This window comes from Rattus norvegicus, chromosome 3 (assembly GCF_036323735.1).
Source record: "Rattus norvegicus strain BN/NHsdMcwi chromosome 3, GRCr8, whole genome shotgun sequence".
NCBI lineage: Eukaryota > Metazoa > Chordata > Mammalia > Rodentia > Muridae > Rattus > Rattus norvegicus.
The window spans coordinates 31,801,164-31,807,851 of record NC_086021.1 but is presented as its reverse complement, the minus strand read 5'-3'; positions in this window follow the sequence as shown (position 1 = coordinate 31,807,851).

The window sequence follows — 6,688 nt, the reverse complement described above, 5'->3', positions numbered from 1 at the left end:
CATCCCTGGGCCCTTGTGATCTTACGGCTGTGAACTGACAGATGTGTGGACACACTACAGCTCCACAACATTCTGGTCCTCACCTGGGGACCAAACTCCTTGGCACGTGACGACTCTGGGTGTTTTCCACATAGCTGCTTGACTTTTGCCTACGTCCTGAACCTCTGACTGGTGTTTGTCTGCAGAGGCAAGGGAGAAGAGAACAGGATGTTCAGAGCTTGCTCAGGGCTCTCTGTAAGACTCAACCAGGAGGAATCTCGGGGGTGCAGGGGTGGGGGAGGGGAGTCAGGCTTAAGGACCTCTGAGCTGAAGGGTCCTCAGCCAGGGGCAATGGAACAGAAAGATCTCAAGATTTTAATGGCGCATCACTAGAGCCAGGCGCTGGCAGCTAGGAGCCTGAGGAGGGACAGGAGAATGAGAAACTTGGCTACTTGGGAACCCAGGGAGGGAGAAAGTCCAATTAAATCCACAGGCAGGGAGGGTGGGGTGAGTGTCTTAAGGATGGTGAGAAGGCGTCCCGCAGATATGAATGTATATACTGGGAATGCTTCAAGAGACTTGATTCCTTTTCCTCCCAAACAGGAATTTATCCCAAATTTGGTGGCAAGAGGATCTCCAACCCTTTTCCTTGGGCTCTGAAGTTAGCAGATTCCCTCCATAGCACAGTAGGGTTGAAGGCAAATGTCCTCACAGGAGACATAGCTGTCCTGGCAGCTCAGAGATGGGGCAATTCAAAGGTCCCTCCCACAGTCTTTCATACTTCATGGGAATGGTCGTCCCTAGAAGAGGGATGGGAAAAGTCCAGGCACTCCGGAGAAGAGGGCGTTCATGATGAAGTGGCTGACTGCCTTAGCTGTGGTCCTGAGAGGAACGGCTGGCTAACTTATCTCCCCCAGACCCTGTCACCTGGCTGAAAGTACCCTTCCCTCCTTCCCCTTATACCATAGCTCACGGAATGAGGGACCATTGCATCTTTCCAGGTGAAGACTCTTTCCACATGCAAGGGGTCAGTGACCCAGGCTACATGGGCATGGTCCTTGTTGAAGGAACGCTTCGTGTCCGGGGGCCTCTGGTCCTTCTCTTCTGGCTTCAGCACCAGCACTAGGAGCCCGAGTGGGAGGTGCTACTTGGTCAGTCTCCAGTAAGTGAGCATCTGGAAAGGGTCTCTGGTCCCTGCATATCCCAGGCTTCCTGCTAACAGTTGGTTTGGAACTTACCCAGGAGGCATTAAAGGCTGTCCTTCATACCTGAGTTCAGTCTGTTCCTTGCTCTGACTTTTTGGGAACCAAAACATCCATTCACCAAAGTCCATGGAACTGAACAGAGCCCCGCCCGGCCTTCCAGGGCCCATTGTCAAGTTCCACACTCCAGACCCCTCTGGGAGGCAGGAGTCTTGCTTTCTCCACTTCCCACTAACCATAGTCTCTAATTCCTCTCTACTCCTGAACTTTGCACAAACACAATTCAAGAATAAATTATCTTTCTTTTGTGGGTGTGTGTAGAGCCTAGAGGTCTTTCTCAATGGCTCGACGTCTCACTTTTTGAGACAGGGTTGCAGAAGCACCCGGGACACCTGGCTTTTGTGTAGGTGCCGGGGACCTGAACACGGGCCCTCTCATGCACACGGCAAGCCCTTTGACCATAGCCATCTCCTTAGCTATGGGTCTGATTTTTGCCCTGACACTGGGGTGTGGTACACACTGCTTGGGCAGGCAGAATTCAGAGTGCTAGCCGGCATTTACTCTGTGCAGCCTCTGTCAGGTGCTGGGCTTGAGCAAAGCTCTGGTGCACTGCTCAGGGGGTGGGGAAACACCCTAGGATGTGGGAGACTGGAGGCAGGGGTCTCTGACTCCCAGGAATCCAGTAACCCTTGGAAAACCTGCACTGAGGAGTTGGGAATGGAGGGTCGGAGATCCCTGGACCTGTGATGAGGAGCCCAGGGGGCCGATGGCTACCAAACTCCCAAACATCCAGGCGTCACTGGGTATTGGGGAGTTGGAAATGGAGTTGGGGGCTGGGGGATAAGGATGATGACAAGCAGAGTGCTAGGGGAATAGAGACTTCCTCCTTAGCTCATCAGTGAAAGTCCTTTAGCTTAGTGGTGGTTGTCCGGGAGTGCAGAGGGGCCTTCTGTGGGAGACTTAGACAGTGTGGCTCAGTAGACAAAGGCCTTCTCCATGCTCCCCACCAATTCTTAACAAAAGTCCTAGGTTCCAAGCTGTTTCTTGATTGTTCATCATGGAAAATGGGTGCATACCAACTACTCAGGGAGATTAAATACCTTTTGCAGGGAAAAATGTTCGGGAAGGGAAGCTTATTGGCTAACCCTCAGGGCCTCTAGATACCTCATTAGTGTGGATAACTCAGTTCTGGGCTGTGTGACTTACGTGGGGAGTGTGGTCATGTGTTCCAGGCCAAGCATCTAGTAGGGCGTAGGGAGCCTGGGTGCCGGGGTCTCGGACCCACTCGACCTTACCAAGTTTCCTGACATGGGCCACTGTCCCACACTTGCCTGGAATTTTAAGAATCTGTTTCTTTAGTGTGTGGTAGTTTGTGTGTGTTAGTGTGGCTGCTGCTGTCCACTTCCCCAGTGGGAACCCCTGCAGCAGGTGGGCCCCTTGTCCGTCTAGTGTGTCCGAGCATCTTCCTGCTGGGCATAGCTGAGCCGCCATGGCAGGATGTTGGGTTCTCTGGTCACAGAGAATTGTGGACACGATGCCAAGCGCCTTTCAGATGTGTCTGTGTCATGTGCGTCCTCCATGACAGTGGGTGAGGGGCCCTGCTTCTCGCCAAAATCTTGTATAGTTTGCTTCTTTGAAAATATTTCATCCTTGATTGAGTGGATGCCTCGTGATTTTAACTGTACTTCTCAGTGCCGTGTGTGCTTTGCTGTTTCTATCGGAATGAAGTATCCATGTTTATAAGCATCTCTCAGGGTCACCATGCCACTGTCCAGGGGAGGGTGGCTCCCGGGAGGCCCCTTTACACCAGGGCAAGCTCTCTGCCACACATGCGTCAACAGGTCTCAGGTCCTAACCCCCAACCCCAGTGTATTTTGTAAACAAATGCTGTTCACCACAGTTCACACCAGATTTTACATTTTCCTTTCATGGCTGGCGGTTTCCTATCCTGTATAAGACACCGACGAGGCGATTTGATAACTTACGATACGATCTAAAGCCGCTGGGTTTTACCACTTGTGTTGGGTTTCTGACTCTTCCGACATCGGTTGTATTTGTATGATTAAAGTCAGTTCTCACTTCATGTTTTTCTGTGCGCATGTCCAGTTGTTCACAGCATTTATGCAGCGATTGCATTCCCTGTTTTCCTACAGAACTCCCACTGGCACAGATCAAAGGGCAGGACAGACCATCTTTGTTTCTGGACCTGTGGCTGGCCCTACTGTCTGACTGTGTATTCTTGAGCCAGCAGAGCTCTGTCTAAATCACTGCTGCTTTATGGGATGCTCGGTGCTTGGCCGGGGACATCAGAATCTCTTGGTCCTGCTCAAGAGTATCATGGCTTTTCTGTACATTTTAAATCCATCTTGTCCAGTGTCAAGCGAGGGGAGTTAAATATATATATATATATGTGTGTGTGTGTGTATATATATATATATGTATATATGTGCATGCATGTGTGTGTCTGTGTGTATCTCTGTATGTACACACACATATATATGTGTATAACTGTACATAACTGTATATGTACACATAAATAATTATATGTATGGGTGTACATGTGTGAACATGCACATGTGTGTGCATGTGTGTGTACAAGCATGTAGATGTATCTATTGAATATGTAGCTCACTCAGGGGACAAGTGATATGGTCTTCCTGAACCATGAACACAGAACAGACTTCCATGAGCACAGACCTCTAAGATCCCCTCACAAGATCTGATGTGAGGACTCAGCATTCCCATTTCAGAGGATGCTTCAGGCTTTTACTGTTAAGGGGCAGATTTGTACCTGTGGCCTCTGTGTTTGGCTTCCTGCATTCTCTTTACTAGTTCTTGGACCTGTTGCTTTTCCTCTTTTGAGACTGGTTTTCTCTCACCCTGTTCTAGTGTTTACTTAAATGAGAACACACACACAAACACACACACACACACACACACACACAGTCTTTGTCTCTCTCTGTCTCTCTCTCTGTCTCTCTCTGTCTCTCTCTCTGTCTCTGTCTCTCTGTCTCTCTGTCTCTCTGTCTCTCTCTGTTTCTCTCTCTGTCTCTCTGTCTCTGTCTCTGTCTGTCTCTGTCTCTGTCTCTCTGTCTCTCTCTCTGTCTCTCTCTCTGTCTCTCTCTCTCTCTCTCTCTCTCTCAATCTTGTGAAGCCCAGGATGCTGCTGCCCTCTCCCTCCATAAAGGTTTTCTGCCAACAGCCAATGGGCACGAGCCACCTGGAAAGATCGAAGATGTCCTTAGAAGTGAGCTTTTCCCCCTGGCGCACATCTCAGAGGCAGTTTATAGGAGTGCTGAGGGCTAGCTCACCCTACTTCTAGGGTGCAGCCCTTCTGGATCCCAAACCCAAACTCTTCTCAGTCCCTGGCACTGACCTTTAGCACCGCGCAGGTGTCTAGCAGCTTTTGAGTTTGGCAAATTCTCATGGCAGAAAGAGGCCAGAAGTCTCTCTTCTTTCTTCAAGTTCTATGCTCCCTGAGCTGAGCAGTTGTGGCTGTGCCTTCATGCAAGCCTGACCTTTTGCTGTTTGGTCCCCAGTAGGAGCGTCAGTCCTGAATATGCAGACTGCCATTACCAGAGGTCAGCTCAGCGGTCCTCATGCAGCCAAATTAAAAGTATTTGAATGTGACAGAACCTGACTGTGCTTGCCCCTCTTTTGTTACTGACAAACCACAGAACATGTGATGCATCAAGAAAAAAAGATTTGTTTTGGCTCATGACCCTGGGCATGCAAATTCCATGGTCTCCATCTAGGGATGGCTGTCTTGCTGACACTGTTTGTGTGTGTTTATATGTGTGTCTGTGTATGTACATGCATCGGAGAATGCACATGTATGTAAGAATTGTATCTATGATTGTGCATACACATATGTCCACATGTACACATGCTCATTCATGTGTGTATGTACAAGCATGAAGGTATGTGTACACATATATTCGCAAGCATGTGGGTGTGTGGATTTGCTCATGTATGTATCCTGGTCATCCCTCTTCCTATAGAGCCACCAGGATTGATCATGGAGCTTACTCCCTGACACCTTTACTATGTGTTTAATGAGATGTCCCCCCAATAGTCTTAGGCTTTTGAATACTTACTTAATCAGCAGCTGGTGGAGTTGTTTGTGTTGGATTATGCCACTGGGAGTGGCCTTTGAGGCTTCAGAAACCTCCTGCCGTCTCCAGTGCCCTCTCTCTGCTTCCTGTTTGCCACTGAGATGTGAACACTCAGCTGCTGCTCCACCTGCTGCTTGTGATCCACCATGATGGACTCTCACCCTCTGGAACTGTAGGCCCCAAGTAAACTTCCTTTTGTCAACTGTCCTGGTTGTGACATTTCATCAGAGCAATAGAAAAGTAACCGAAACGTCTCTTTAATCCCAGCTGCCCTCCAGAGGCCTCACCTCCAAACACTACAGAGGAGTTTGATTCCTGTAATCCTCCTCCCACACAGGAAATTAAATCCCATGTTCAAACCACACCATTTACATTCTTTGTTGTCATAGCCGCACCTCAGCAGCAGTCCCAGGACTGTACTGGTGACATCTCCCCTGGCGGTGGGCAGAGGGAGCAGTGACAGCTGAGGCAGCTGGCAAAGACTTATTCCCTCTCTCTGTCTTGACCAAACCCCAGATAAATCTCCACCCTGAAGCGACTAGTAGTCACAGAGAGGCTTGCTTGGCTGAGCCTCAGCCCTGCCTGCCATGGCTCAGCAGCTCTGGGAGACTCACAGAAGGCCTGCTCCTGCTTTCTCAACAGCGCAGTCTGTGCTCCACATTTGTTAACGATGCTCCTGCAGGCTTCCCAGAGTTTTGCTAGGTTCATTTTTTCTTGATTTTTTAAAAACTTTTTATTGATTCTTGGTGAGTTTAACATCCCATACCCCAATCCCATTCATCAATGTAGGTTGATGTCATTATGTAGGTAAAAACAGGTACAGGATAGCACGAGGCCTGTCATTGGACGAGAAGGAAGGGTGGGCAGGAGAAAAGTTTTAGAGAGGAGAGGAGACCAGAGCGAGAGGAGAGGAGAAGCAGCCAAGAGAACATGGCGGCGGATGTTAAGATTCCTCTCTGCACATACTACAGGTTGTTATGACTATTCTTAAGGGATGGATGTGTACAGGGTTTTGTATGTCTATATGAACAAATTAGATCGTATCTAGGTGGGTGTCTTATATCCTTATCAGTCAGTTGTAAGCTAATTGTGTGGACATTGAGCATTTAACATATAAATCTGGTTGTTGGGTCCCAGTTTGTTGATTTGTTGGGAGTGTGAGCAGAGTCTGTGACAGGAAACCGTGCTAGGCTACAGAATGCTTGGGGCTAGCATGGCGTGGGCTAGCATGGCGTGGGGCCATGCTAGCACGGGCCAAGGAACGTGATGGTAACAGGTGTGGCAACAACCTGCCAAGGGGACAGTGTGTGATAGCGGTAACAGAGAAACAGTGGGAACCAGTCATGCGCCTTATTAATTACACCACAACACGTCAACCCGTTCCTTTGTATC